The sequence below is a fragment of the Antechinus flavipes genome, chromosome 2 (genome assembly GCF_016432865.1).
Source record: "Antechinus flavipes isolate AdamAnt ecotype Samford, QLD, Australia chromosome 2, AdamAnt_v2, whole genome shotgun sequence".
NCBI classification, from domain to species: Eukaryota; Metazoa; Chordata; class Mammalia; order Dasyuromorphia; family Dasyuridae; genus Antechinus; species Antechinus flavipes.
In genome coordinates, this window is record NC_067399.1 from 164824753 (window position 1) to 164839366 (window position 14614).

Sequence of the window (14614 nt, forward strand, 5' to 3'; positions counted from 1 at the left end):
ACAAAAATAAAAGCTTAAAACTGATATCTGAAAATAGGTGTATTTAAAATGCTTATCTGGGATCTCAACTGTTGTAAGAGATCTTAGAGATTATCTCCACTATAATCCATTAAGCAATGCCTTAATTCCCTTCTCATTAGTAGTAGCAAATTAAACTAGAAATGGGACCACTAAACCATATATAAAGATTTTTGCACATACTGAATAAGATCATTACCTATATCATACTGAATCTTTACTTGTTTTGTTAAATATTTTTCAATTACATTTAAATCTGATTCTCCCAAACTCAGAGCTGCATACAGCCTATCTCCATATCTACTTTGTACTATCACTGACAAGTATCATTCTGCTTCTATTTGAACACCTCTAATGGACATGGAACTCATTGCTTTTACAATACAGTAACCCACTGTATTTTTAGAAAGTTTTATTGGTTAAAAAGTTCTTCTTTATACTGGGTTGAAACAGACTCTTTTTACCTACTGATCTCAGTTCTGTCTACTAGAGCAAAACAAATATTTTATTGTTTGTTTTTTTTTTTCATTTTACATATAAAAAGTTTTCAGATATTTGAAGATAGATCTCATATTGCTCCTAAGTGTTTCTTTTCAGGCTAAATATCTCCCATTCCTTTAATTTTGGATAACTTTTAACCGAGATCTTAGTTTTTTTATCTGTGAAATGAAGGGTTTGGGCTAGATAGCTTCTGAGGCAACTTCTAGCTCTAGATTTCTGACCCAGCTATCATCGTTATCATCATCACTATCATCATACAATCTTTTGATAGAGAGCCACTCTTTATATACCATGAATTTAGAATATTGGTTGCCCTCTTCAAGCTTTTCAGTGCTTTCTTAAAATGGTGCCAATCCAAAATGAAAATCTAAAGAAACTGGATCAACTGTTTGAAATCAAAGTAAGTTTAAAAAAAACTGATTTCCTAAACTTTGCTTCTACATGTTAACCTCTCCTTCTTACCCCACTTTCCACTTCTGAAGTTTTTAATGTTTCACAGCAATAGAGAAACTGCTCCAGAATTGGATGAGATCATATTGAACCACTTCTTTTCATAGATAAGGAAACTGAAGCCCAGAGAGATAAAGTGATTGACCAAGGTCCCAGATGTTAAATGTCAAAACCAGGATTCAAACCTATATCATTTGATTTGAATCCAGTGTTCTTTCAATGCCAACACACTTGTCTTTATGCCAGAATTCTGAAAAGAGAATTTTGTTCTCTTAGTCTTAAATAAAAATAAATTTTTTTTAAAAAAAGTCTTATAAAGTCCAGTAAAAAGTCTCAATTCAGATTCTCTCCACTAGTGAATATGGTTACAAACCTAAAAAAAAAAAAAAACAACAAAAAAAAACAATTGAATGCATTACCTACCCCAATGTAGGATACATATATTGTGCTAAAATTCCTTGGAAAGCTGCCTTAACTTTTTCAGGTCTCTAAAGTACCAACCAAATTTGGGAATAAAATAAAAACTTTCTAAAACTGTTCAAATTTAAAATAATTTATTTTCATTATTTACATATATAATGTAAATGCTTCCAAAAAAGGCTATTGTTTTTTACATTTGAGGGAAATATTTTCTTAAAAAATACCACAACTTCAGAGAGCTGTAATACATATTTCAAGTAATTGGGTTTTGTGTCTTTGAGTAGGAAAGTCACTTAATTCAAAGAGATAGTTTTATACAAGTCCAGGAAAAAAGCTCAAACTTTGTGACAGAAAGGGCCACTTTGGCAATTTTCCAGGATCTTGAAGGCACTGCCTGATTTGCATGTGAATTTGCATAAATATTACCAAAATTAAAAGTGTCCAGCTATATTTATTTGTGTCTCCATCTTCCTAGATAGATGAATAAAAGCTACTTACTTTTTTGTTCACCAGAAATAAAAGCCAATAGTTTATCAGCTGTCCTCAGATAGCAATTATAGAAACAAGACAAAGATATTCTACATTTCATTCCTAGTCTGCATTTGGCCTCTAGATCATGCCCTGGGGAACCAAGGCATTAAACTTTGAAAAAATTCTGTAAGTGAAATATTTTCATCTTTCTTTTTTTCTCTTATATATCCTGAAGAATCACAGAAAAGACTTCAGAGTTTGGAGAATTCAAATTGGCCAGCCTTGTGGAAACATAGATTTCAGGAAGGGAAATAAATATATAATAATCCTGGGAAAGTAGGGAGAAACTAGAATGTGAAAGACTTTAAATGACAAGTTTGGGAGCCTGTATTTTATCCTAGAGATAATAGGAAGCCATTAGAGTTTAGTAAGCAGAGCAGTAACAGTGAGCAAGAGTTAACAGGCATTTCTTAAGCATCTACCATCTGCTAAACACTAAGGATATATGGGAAGTCCTCAAGAATCCTTGTCCTCAAGAAGCTTATGTCATAATAGACAACAACATGCAAATAACTAGATACATATAACTATATGTGGAGTAGATAATTTGAGAGAGGAAGGTAACTAGCATTTCAAAGAATTAGGAAAGGTATTCTGCAGAAGTCCACGTGGAATTTAAGCAAATTTTAAAAGTAGAAAAGGAAATTAAGAGTCAGATTCTATTTTAGGAAAATTATTTTGAAAGCCATTTGGAGGACTAATTGCAAAAAGGCAAAACTAGGAGTCAGGATTCTAACTAGAAGCCTGTTGCAATAATCCAGGTGAGGTCATGGGCCTCACTAGAAGGCTCCACAGTATACCCCAATTCCCAATAATCAAAATAATGTTATTATTAATAACTACTAGAGATCGATAGCTACTAGAGAACATCACTATATACAAAAAAGCATTGCCTCTCTTTTACATTTCATTCAGGCTATCCTCTACGACTGACAAACACTTTTTTCAGGCATATGCTTTCTTATTCAATGCCTCACTCGATGAATTATCTACATGACTTTATAACTCACCAATCATTTATTCTATTTATTCAATCTTTTCCTAAATATAACTAAGAGTGCTCTCATCTGTGATGGCTTCCCAAGGTTACAGGTTGTACATGCCAGAAGTGGGGTTTGAATTCTATATATACATTCTATAGGCCCTCTGAAAAGCTAGTGTCCTTCTCAGATGACCACACTGGAGTTCTGCAATCTGTGGAAATGTTTGTGAATAAGGAAATTCTAAACTTAGTCTAACATAATTCATTTTTAATGAATTCATTCTTGGATGTAGTAATTACCATTTCCCTTCCTAAGTATTCAAAAACCCTCCTCTCCATAATCATTCTAGAAATTTTCAAGGATTCAAGGTTAATCTTCTTAAACTATTGTTTAAAACAGAGGCATCAAACTTAACATGTTTGATAACATGTAGCACTACTACCATGCACAAATATAGCCAACCTAGATTAAAATATAATCGGGAAATATTTAACGAAATAAATAAAATACAATATTTGATGCAAAAACAAAAGACAAATTTTTTTAAAGGCATTTATTTCTGGAAGAAGTTTGGGATCAAGAAAATAAATTTGCATTTTCTCAAAAGCAATCTTTTCCTGCTCTTCAATTTTTGGGCAAGTTTACTATCCCTTTGCAGTATCTCTCCAAAACACGTATACTAATGGATAAGTTCAATGGATTGTCCATGCAGCTGTGTATCATATTATGAACAATGGTTTTCTGTATATCAAATGTAAATTCCCATTTATCTTTATAACATCTACCCACTGCTCCTAGTTCTAGCCTCTTAAAGGAATACTTGAATAAAGCTATTCTATCCCCACAGGATTTCTCTCCTCCATCTAAACACGCAATTCAACAAACATTGGAGAAAAGAAAAACAGAAAACAAGACAGACTTTGCCTTTAATTTAAAGGCATACATTCTGTAGGAAAACATAATAAAAATAAACCCAAATAATTTAAATCTAATTTCAGGACTAGTAATATTAACAATTCAGTTGATTTCCAGTTCATTCAATCAGTTTTCATAAGGCATGATATTAAAGTCATTTCCCACTATGAACATTCACCTTTACATGGACATTCCTCAACTTATCAATGTTTTTTCTAAAATATTACACCTAGAAATAAGGACATTTCAGGTGTGAACTAAACAAAACGAATACTGTGGGGTCATTACTTGTAATGGGCTGAGGCTTGAGTTGATGCACTGAGGTCCCAAGCACATGAGGCTAAATAGTAATTGAACCATACTTTATTAATATATAAGCTTGGAGAAAGAATGGCCCCCACCCACTCTTTGTGCAAGTCCTGATGTGTTGTATAGGAAATGACGATTTTGGTGGGTGGAGGCAGGGGAGTGGAAAAGGAAGGGGAGGAGAGATTGATTACTTCCATAATCATGGACTCTAGGACTCTTGTAACATAGACAAGATTTTATTTGTTTTCTTGGTGATGGATTCATTCTGATCTTGCAACCCAGTAAAGCCCCCCTATTTATTAAGTAATTCATTCATTTATGACAGCCAGATGCCTAACCATGCCTTCTTTGTCTTGTGCTTGGGGGTTGTTTTTATTTTTTAATCCAAGTGAACATAATACTTTACTTTATTCCTATTAAATGTCAACCTTTTTGATTCTGCCTAGTGTTATTTGCTACATTTTCATATTTGATTTTGTCATTCAAAGTTTTAATTACCCCTCCCAGCTTTGGATTATCTCCACATTCCATGAGCATATGACCTGTGTCTTTTTCTAAGTCATTAATTATCTTTTTCATTGTCATTGAAAAATCCCTCGGATATTCCACTGAAATCTTCCTTCCAAGCTATCATTGATTAATGGCAACTCTTTCAACCAGTTTCAGAAACTACCCAATACTACTACTACTATCAAGAGTAATAAGAGCTAGCATTCATAAAATGCTTTAAAATTTGCCAAGAACTTTATATGTTTTCATTTGATCTTCATAACAACCCTATGATGTCAGTGCTATTATTATTCCCATTTTATAGATGAGAAAATTTGGGTTGAGAGAGATTACTCTTGCTCAAGTTAGAATCTATCAGAATATTTCAAGCTCAAGGATTCCTGGCTCCTAATCCAAACCTCTATCCACTGTTGTCTGCATTATTATCTATCCCACATCTAAAGGCTTACAGAAAAGATAACAAAAGGAATTCATTTAAAGGCAGAGAATCTAGATATGAAATCTAATGTTCCTATTCAATATCTGTTTGACTTCAGGCAAGTCACTTAATTTTTTTGTTTCCTAACCTACAAAAGAGAAGTTTGGACTGGATCAACTTTAACTCCAAATCTTTAATACCATGGAGGAAACTTAGGAATTATTTAGAATATAGTAAAGGAGAAATGGTACCGAAGAAAGCAAGAAAACCAGATTCATTGCAACTAGACATTCAATTGAGAAGCAGTAGGAAAGAAGGGGAGATAAATATCATGGACCAAGACAGAAAAAAGTTGGATTTGATATAGTAGGCAATAGAAATCAAGTGGATTTTTGAATGCTGGGGAGGATAGGAAAAGTGACATATAAAAGTTGAATTTTAGTAAATATCAATCCAGCAATAGTACAGAAAATGTAGAGAGGGAACAGAAAATGGGGTCAAGTAATTTATCTAATAAGTCTCAGCAATAATTAAGACAGGATTTAGACTAAGTGGGTAGCAGACAATAGAAAGAAAACACAGATGAAAAATCTTAAGAGACATTTCAAAGGAAGAAGCAATAGGGAGTAATAAATGGGAGATGGGACAAGAAAAAAAGAAAAGAAACACTCAAAAGTAACTCTAAACATTTTGTTGAGTAGCCTGGAGAATGGCCTGCAGTTTTGAGCCTCTCTCCCCCCCCCCACAAAAAATGGGGGAAGTTGGGAAGGAGGGGTGATAAGAAATATGGGCTTTGATTTGAGATAACAGGAACTGTTTGAAGATTTCTAATGAGGGGGAACCCCGTACTTTCTAAAATAGTCCATCAATCTCTCTAAGATCATAGTATGAAAGGATTAGAGATTTTAGTAGAAAAAAAGGGATCCTAGAAATCATTTAATATAACCTCTTCATTTTACAATAAGGAAACTCAGGACTAGAGTAATCTCATTTCTATGATTCTGTAATTCTGAGAGATGATTTATTCTAAATTGTAGAGATTAAAGAACATAGGCTATTCACATTTCCTGGTTAGGATATGTTTTAAATGATTTTTCAAAGTTAAATTATTTAACATAATTTAATGTATCAAAAGCACTTTGAGAATAAGAAACGTTTTGGTTTTGTATTCGTATCCACAATACCCAACACCATGCCTGGCATATGGTAGGTCCTTAATAAATGCTTATAGAAATAAACTGAATTGAATAATATTAGTAAGATTTAAAGTCAAATGCCAAAAGTCATAATGTGGATTGTAATAATCCTCTGAATATAAAATATCCATATAAATCCAGTCATAGGCATAAAAATACTTAGTTCAATGAAATTAATAATTTCATATGACATTTCATAATAATGAATACTACAGGTACAACTTTAATCAGTAAATATTTTAGCCCTTCTTAAATCTAAGTTCAACTAAAAATCTGAAGTGATTTTGAAATGTAAATCATGCTTAAAATTGGAAGGGAAAAGTCCAAATACTTAAAGTCTACTACTCCAACGATTTCAAGTATAAAATCCATATCTACTTATATTTTACTTGTGGGGTTTAAACTTTTCTTCAATCACCAACAAATTTCCCTGTTTGTCAATAAGATGATGTGATAGTGATTATTTCTCATTTGCCTTTGAGGAGAAAGAGGATAATGCATTTCTACCAGTTACACTTCTGAGTGACAAGCCCTTCCCCCTCAGTCACCACGCAAAACAAAAAGGGGCTAGCAGCAGCGAGAATGGTTCAGACAGCATTTGTATTGTTCACTTCTATTTAAGCATGATACTTAAATATCTTTAAAACTCCTAAAGTTCTTCCCTCAAGAAAATGATCAATTTCCTTAATAAATTTTCAACTTTATGCTGCTGTTTTCTTTTTAAAAAACAAGAATAAAACTTTTTAAAATTACAAATTAATTTTGGAATCATTTTCACAGATATATGTCATACCTATGATGACAGGTCATACCTAGAACTTATTTTCAAAATGCATCTATATAACTTAGAAAAGAACTTGTGGATATATGTAAAGGATACTATTTAAAATTTAATAGAACTATAACCCATTGTAGACATTTTTTGGGAAAAAGTATTTACATTTTCCAAAATTCATTGTAGATATTAAACTCTATTTGAGAAGTTATGAATTTACTCTATAAATATAGAGGGAAAGTTCATGAAATTGAGGTGGATTTGCATCCTACAGAAAACTTTCCAATTATAGATATCAACAATTGGCTTGGTATATTTGTTTGGAGTAGACTCTGTTGAATACCACCCACATAGCTCAAATGTAATCAATTCATATAGTATATCATTTGAAAGCCCTCACAAATTCCTAATTCATACCAATTCCCAAAGGAAATGAAACACCAGTTGTGGTAATTCAGTTTTCTCTAGAACACTGGGGATGAGAGTCACTTTCCACAGTCATTTAAAAGAAGAAATAATCCTCCAGAGACTCTAGCTCAACTAACTTTAAAGTGTTACTTTTAGTTAGCTAAGAAATAATCACATCTTCAGTAAATTCACACTCCCAGGAACTGATAAACTGAAAGACATGAGTAGCAATATAGTCTGTTACAAAAGAAAAAAAAAAAAAACAAACAGAAGAAAAACATTCTTGTAGTTCTCTCTTCTCTGAAAGTTGTGTATGAACCTACAATTAGCACCATTATTGAATGAATGATTTTTAAAAAAACATATTTAAAAGTAAGTTATTTCTAATTAGATCTAGATAAGCACATGCTTTTACAGAGAAAGTGGTTGACATGCAGGTGAACTAAAACAAGGAGGAGGATATTTATGAACTAAATAGCTTTATGTCATTTGATAAATATATATATACATATATAAATAGCTCTAAATTATATTTATGGTTAACCATTAATTTTTCTAGAACTTTTCTGTGTACTAACCAGTGCCATGAAAATTCTAAAAAGTTAAATAAACATAAACTTGTAAGATACCTACTGTGTGTAATGTGATGTGGTAAGGTAAATTTACATAAAGAGTAACAAGTTTCAGAACTCATCTAAGACACTGATGATCTAGGACCTAAACATACAAGCCAATAATAAGCAAAAATAATGCAAAATTTCTTTTTCTTTTGCAAAGATGAATTTTTAAAATCCATGTTTCATATAACAAAGTGAAATGTTACATCTAATTGAAATATACATATATATATAGTCTCATCACTAGCTTCTGATTCAGGTTGGACTATTACAATAATAAAATACATTTGAGCTCTCTCTTACTATATATTTTGATATCTGTCTATATATGTAACCTTTCTTTGGCTAGTTGTAGTCATTTCAATAATGTAGAAATCTGTGATTTTGTCCACATGGGCACTCCTGCCATCTTTGCCAATAGCAGACTATCTTCAACTTAGTTGGAGAGGTATTGATTGTAACTAACAAAATTCTATTGCTATGCAACCAACCTGGTAAGGGGTCTTTACCATGTAATTAGGCCAGTCTCTGGATAACAGAAATAGCCTATCATCAGGCACACACTTGAAGTTCTGCAACTTGGCATGAGTTGCCAAAGCTCCTCAGCATTTCTTATATTGAGCTTTAGAAAACTGGTAAGGCATTAAACTTGGGCTTTAGTGAGGAACAATGCTTACATGTAGACATAGATGATAAAGACGTAGATATTAATATAGACATAGATATAGATAAATCTTTGTGAATTTTAGAACATGGAGAAAAAGGTAGTAAAGGATAGGAAAAAAGAGGAAGTTCTTATGTCAATGTTTATTTCACTGCCACTACTTCTGAGGGCATCAACTGCTTTAAAACAAAAATCTTACTTTTTTTTATTTTAAACTCTCTTCCCTCATCAATATTTTTGCGTATGAGTCTAAATGGTAAGAGTTAGTCTTAAAATGTGTTTTTAAATCCCCATCTGAAACTCTGGGTGGTATGCATTGCTTCAAGGTAGTTCAAAATGGAAAAACATTTAAAAGCATTGTTTTGGTTTTAGTGACTCTTAAAATTGTATTACAAAAAGAAAATATATGAATACATTTTTAATCTATGAGTTTATGCAGTATTTAAATATTATGAGGCAGCTATGACCTGGCAAAAATTATTTATTTCTCTCATATCTGCTTAGAATTGTTCAGGAAACGTTAATGCAAATTCTAACAGGAACATTTAGTATTTGACCAGACTTCACAGAAAAACAGAGCGCTGAATGTATATTCTATATACATTCTATATATAGATCATCTACATATCAAACTCGTTTTTTATTTTAGCAAGCTTTGAATTTATAAAACATTTTTAAGACTTTCTAGATAATTTTTTTAATGTAAACTATTTCACAGTAATAGCATGTGTACTTTCAGAGGCTTTATTGCTTTCTCTATTGCATACATATCTCATTTAGTGCAAGATGGAGTCAATATAGATGTGGGAATAAGTAATGGTGGAATCTCCCTATTAAAATAACTTGGATCACCATTTTGAATTTTCATATTTAAATACCACTTTCTATAGGACAACTGCCTCCTAACCTACCTACAGGAAAAGCAGTTTGAAAATTAGAAAAGGGAGAAGGGCTTTACAGATGCCCAAGTCTAAATAATTTAATTTAATACATTAATTAGTGTGAGAACATTTTTTCACACCTTTAAAGTAAAATGTGTAGTCATGCTAAATAGTGAGAAGGCAGATTTATATTCATATAAATTAAGAATTAAAATAAAAGAATTAAAAGTAATTTCCCATGTATCATCCAAAAAGTGTTATTTCATCTTTCTTGCATAAAAGTCTAATCATAGGGGGAGAACGAGGAGAACATAAAGCAGTTAAAGTCAAGTCAAGAAATATTTATTAAGCTTCTATCAGGAAGGGCAAATAGGTTGAACAGCAGGTAGAGTACTACTTCTGATGTCAGGGAGACTCAACTTCCTAAGTTCAAACCTGACCTCAGACATTTACTACCTGAGTGATCCTGGGCAAGTCACTTAACTCAGTTTGCCTCAATTTCCTCATCTGTAAAATGAGCTTCAAAAGGAAGTTGTAAACCATTCTATTATCTTTGCCAAGAAAATCCCAAATTGGGTCATGAAATGTTGGACACAACTGAAAGCAATTGAAGAATAACAAAATATCCAAGGCATTGTACAAAGCACAAGAACTACAAAAAATGCAAGACCCAACAGTCTCTGTTCTTAAGGAGTTTACAATCAAGTGGGAGAGACAATATGCAAACTAGGTGAAAATGAAATACATGTAAGATAAAATGGGGAATCACTCAGACCGGAGACAATAAGATTAAGTGGGACTAGGAAAGGATATAACAGAAGGTGAGATTTTAGCTGAGACTTGAAGGAGGCAAAGGAAGGCAAGAAGTAGAGGAGGGAAAGAATTTCAAGTATGGGAATAGCCAGTAATTATACCCAGACAATAAGTATCCTATTGGAGGAAAAGCAGAGGTCAACGTCACTGAATCTCAGAGTGCGGGAAAGAGAATAAAGTATAAGAAGATTGGAAAAGTAGGAAGGGGTCAGATTATGAACTTTAGTTGAAGCCTCCCTTTGACTTCTCCATGTATTAGTATCCCTCTATTCAAGTACCAGTACATCATGTCCTCCCTATTCACAAAAGTATTATTTATCCCCAAACTGCCTGTTCACCTCTAATAAATTTCCCATTCTTTTTAGAATTGCTTAAATCAGTGAGATACTCAGAGGAAAGCAATATAAATGAATTCAAATAAGTTGGTGACTGATAAACTCATCAAACTTTCAATGGAATTTTCATTTTTAAAGGAAGAATTTTGTTCACTCAAATCTCTCTTTGGTAGAATTTGGAGGATTATAATCCTAATATAATATAATATAATCATGGAGTCATAAAGGAATTCTAGATCATCTAATTCAATCCATAGCTGAAAAAGCATCCTTCTTCTACAATAGATAGAAAAAATATAATTTTATCCAGGGCTTTTTAAACTTTTTTCATACACAACCACTTTTCACCTGAGAAATTTTTATGAGACCCTAGGTATATAGGCATACAAAAAACATATACAAATGAAATATTTACTGACAATAAATCATAATTTTGCAATCCCCACATTCAATTATATGAACCTATATGGAGTCTCAAAACACAGTTTAAAAGTTTTGATCTATAGTTTTTACCTACAGACTTCCTTTGAGTAAGAACACACTACCTCCCAAAGCAATCCTCTCTACTTTTCTATAGCTGTAATTATTGATAGTTTTCCCTAACATCAAACTTAAACTTTTCTCTCTGTAACTTCTCACTGCTCATAATTCTGATCTCTGGGGCAAAACAAAAGAAATCTAATCCCTCTTTCTTCTAACAATCTTTAAATTATTAAAGATCTCTCTCATGTTTCTTTCCTAAATCTTCTCTTACCCAATCCAACTCTCATATGGCATGAGATCTTTCTCCATCTTGTTCAATCTTTTCTGAAAATTATCTAGTTTATAAATGCTCTCTGAGGAGGGGGAAAGAGACACTAAGTCAAAGACTTCAGATACTGTAAGGGAAAGTTGAAAATGGCAAGGGGAAGGCATTTGAGATTTTCACAGTGGCTCCCATGGCAGTAGTGCATTGTAGGAGCAGAAGTTGGAAATGTTAGTACCAGGGAGTACTGGATTTGGCATGAGAAGACCTCTGTGTAAAAAAAGGTAGAAAAAATGCTGTGCTGCTTTCTTTTTTAACACTTCTTTCTTGTACTGCTTGGCTTCTTGTTTCTTGAATCCAAAAATTTAAAAAAAAAGATGAAAACTATAATTTATTTGCTTTGTAGTTTAAATAGTTGAAAATCAAACTGCCATTTATGATACTGGATGTTTGGAGAATATAATCTGAGTTTAAAGCAACCAACTTAACCTCATAATTTTTGGAATATAACCTATATGTAATTTGAGAACTGCTTGCATTTGCCTTTCCTATATTAAATGGCTTCTGTTAGACAACATATCTAAAAGGAATAGCAACAGGAACTCAGTCTGACTTCACTGATATAGAGAATTACCAGATGAAGAAACTCTACCAATGCAAGTTATCACTTTCTCTACAACATAAAGTCTTAGAAAGTTGTCTAGAACCCTGAGAGGTCTAAGCTATTTACCCAGGATCACTCAGCCAATTTCTGTCAAAGGTCTTCATTCTAGTTCTTCATGGTCATCCATCTTGAATATAAAAAAGTATAAAATTGTAGGGGAAAAAGCCAACAAAAAAGTTAATTAGTTTGCTAAATGATTTTCTTAAAGCCTTAGCAATACCATTTATTTAGTAGGTATGGGACTTTGAGAATCTCCTTAAGGTCTCAATTTTACTGTCTTCAAAATGAAGACAAAAATACTTGCACTACCCATCTTACAGTGTGGTTCTGAAGTCAAAGGAAATTCAATTCAATTCAATTCAACAAATATATAACAAGCAAATACTATAGTAAGGTAGGATAATGTATATAAATGTGGTGTTCTTCTTCTTTAAAATATAATATAATAATGGTTCTTTCTGGGAGCAAGCAGGTTTCTCAGGGGAGGTTTTCTGGAGGCAGCCTTAGTTTCAGTTAAAAGTAATAATCACCCAAAACGCAGCCAGGTGATAAAAGTTCAGATCTTTTATTGTCTCTAATATAGCCCTGTTAGCTTAGAGGCCTATCTCTCTGCTTGGTTCCAAGAGCTCCCTCCGAATGTTTCCAAATCCAAAGGTTTGTCCTTCAGCCCAGCCAGCACAAAGGTGAATCTGTCTTGACACTGAGAGAGGGCTTCTGGCTCTCAATCTCCCAGAGTGCTCCTCTCCGACCCCAGTCAATGTTCCAAAGTAAAACTTCTCACTCAGAGAGGGCTTCTGGCTGAAATCACTTGACTCTCAATCTAAATTCAGCTGAACTCCAGACTGAGTCTGCTTCTTATATATCATCTCCCAAAGGTTGACTCCTCCTTCTGGAGGCACACCTAAGGGAGGTGTGAATTCACAAAGTTACAAAGTTTGCTTTGTGAATCTCCCATACTTGTGAACTCCAATGAGTAAAAGTGTGAACACAAGCATTGTATCAATTAGTTCTACTTAGTACCTTGTTTCAGGTTCTGGCCCAAACCATCTTCTTGTAAGATCAGATCAGTGCTACTGAATCATGCTAAATTAGATAATTATTGTCTCTATCAACTCTAATGACTTAATAGTTTGTAAAGATTAAATATATAAATATAAAATATTTTGTAAACAGTAAAAACTTTATAAAATGCTAATTTTGTAAATATTAATTTTTACTATTAGTTTGATTTAATTTTACTATTATTAGAGATTTGCAAATTAAGGACTGCTTATGTCAAGATTCCCATTTTAGACAATGATTTCCTAATTTTCCTTATATCTCCAGTAACCTTTATGTATTGACTGGACAAATGAAGAAACTAAGATACAGATAGATTAATCAACGTAAGTAACATGGTTAATGGTATTGATAAAGTAACTATTCCCCTACCTCACTTCACTTGATGCCCTTTTCTTTCTACTAAATTAAAGGACTCGTGTGTTTCTACAATTTCTGTCAAGGATTCTCTACATAGATATAATATTGATACAGACATATATATGGTAACATATTCTTGGAAACTGGACAAAATAAGAATTTTTTTAAAAAATTTAACTATTTCTGGTCTAAAAGTTTCTATGAGTAAGTATGATTTTATAAAATAGGATTGGAATTAAGATCATATATACAAAGAATTTGCTTGATTTCTGGGAGCTCCAGAAATGGCCTATTGATCTCTTTCATTTTTATTAAATTTGTGATATCTGCATCACTATTTAAGTCAAATAATAATTGCATCATGTTTTAATGGACTTTAGAATTCAAAAAATTCACCCACCCTAAACCTAATAGTGTTTTTTCACTCTGATACTAGTAAAGGTGCAGTCATGGAACAATGGAGATCAATACACCTCTTATCATGGGTTTACCTTCTACTTTGATATCACCTGGTCTTAGCAGGGAATGCAAAAGGTCAAACTGCTATCAAACAAGCATATAAATAGATAAACTAAAAGAAGCTAATGAAGAGACCTTAGTCAAATAGTCTTAGGAAAAGCAATTAGCTGGCCTCTTATAGAAGTAAACATTTTGAGGAGCTAAGGGGGAAAAAAACAGACAATGGGGAAAGTTCTGTTTCCTAGGACAAAGTACATGAAGATATTAGTTAAATTATATTATTTTCCAGATAAACTAAAAGTCAAAACATCATTGATCCTTAGAAGATACATAAAAAGCAAAATGCTCTCCAGTTTTGTTTTATTTAATAATAGATTTAAAGATTTCTGGGAAAACTATTTAGGAAGCTGTAGAAATTATGGTAGGTTAAAATAATAAACACAAATTCCTCAATAGTATATGAGCAGAAATTAATCAACTCTCTAAAATGTACAAAACTCATATTTTCCTCATAGGCAACATTTAAAATGAATGTTATTTCAACATACCAATCACTTCAATGACAGTTTTTATTACTTTTAGG

The 14614-nt window shown here is 32.5% G+C and overlaps 1 protein-coding gene across 3 annotated transcripts in view; it reads right to left on the reverse strand.

The window, feature by feature from the left end:
* MACROD2 (mono-ADP ribosylhydrolase 2) overlaps positions 1 to 14614 on the reverse strand; it is a 2209416-nt gene that overhangs the window by 1876365 nt on the left and 318437 nt on the right. The gene's annotated exons all lie outside the window — the stretch shown is intronic.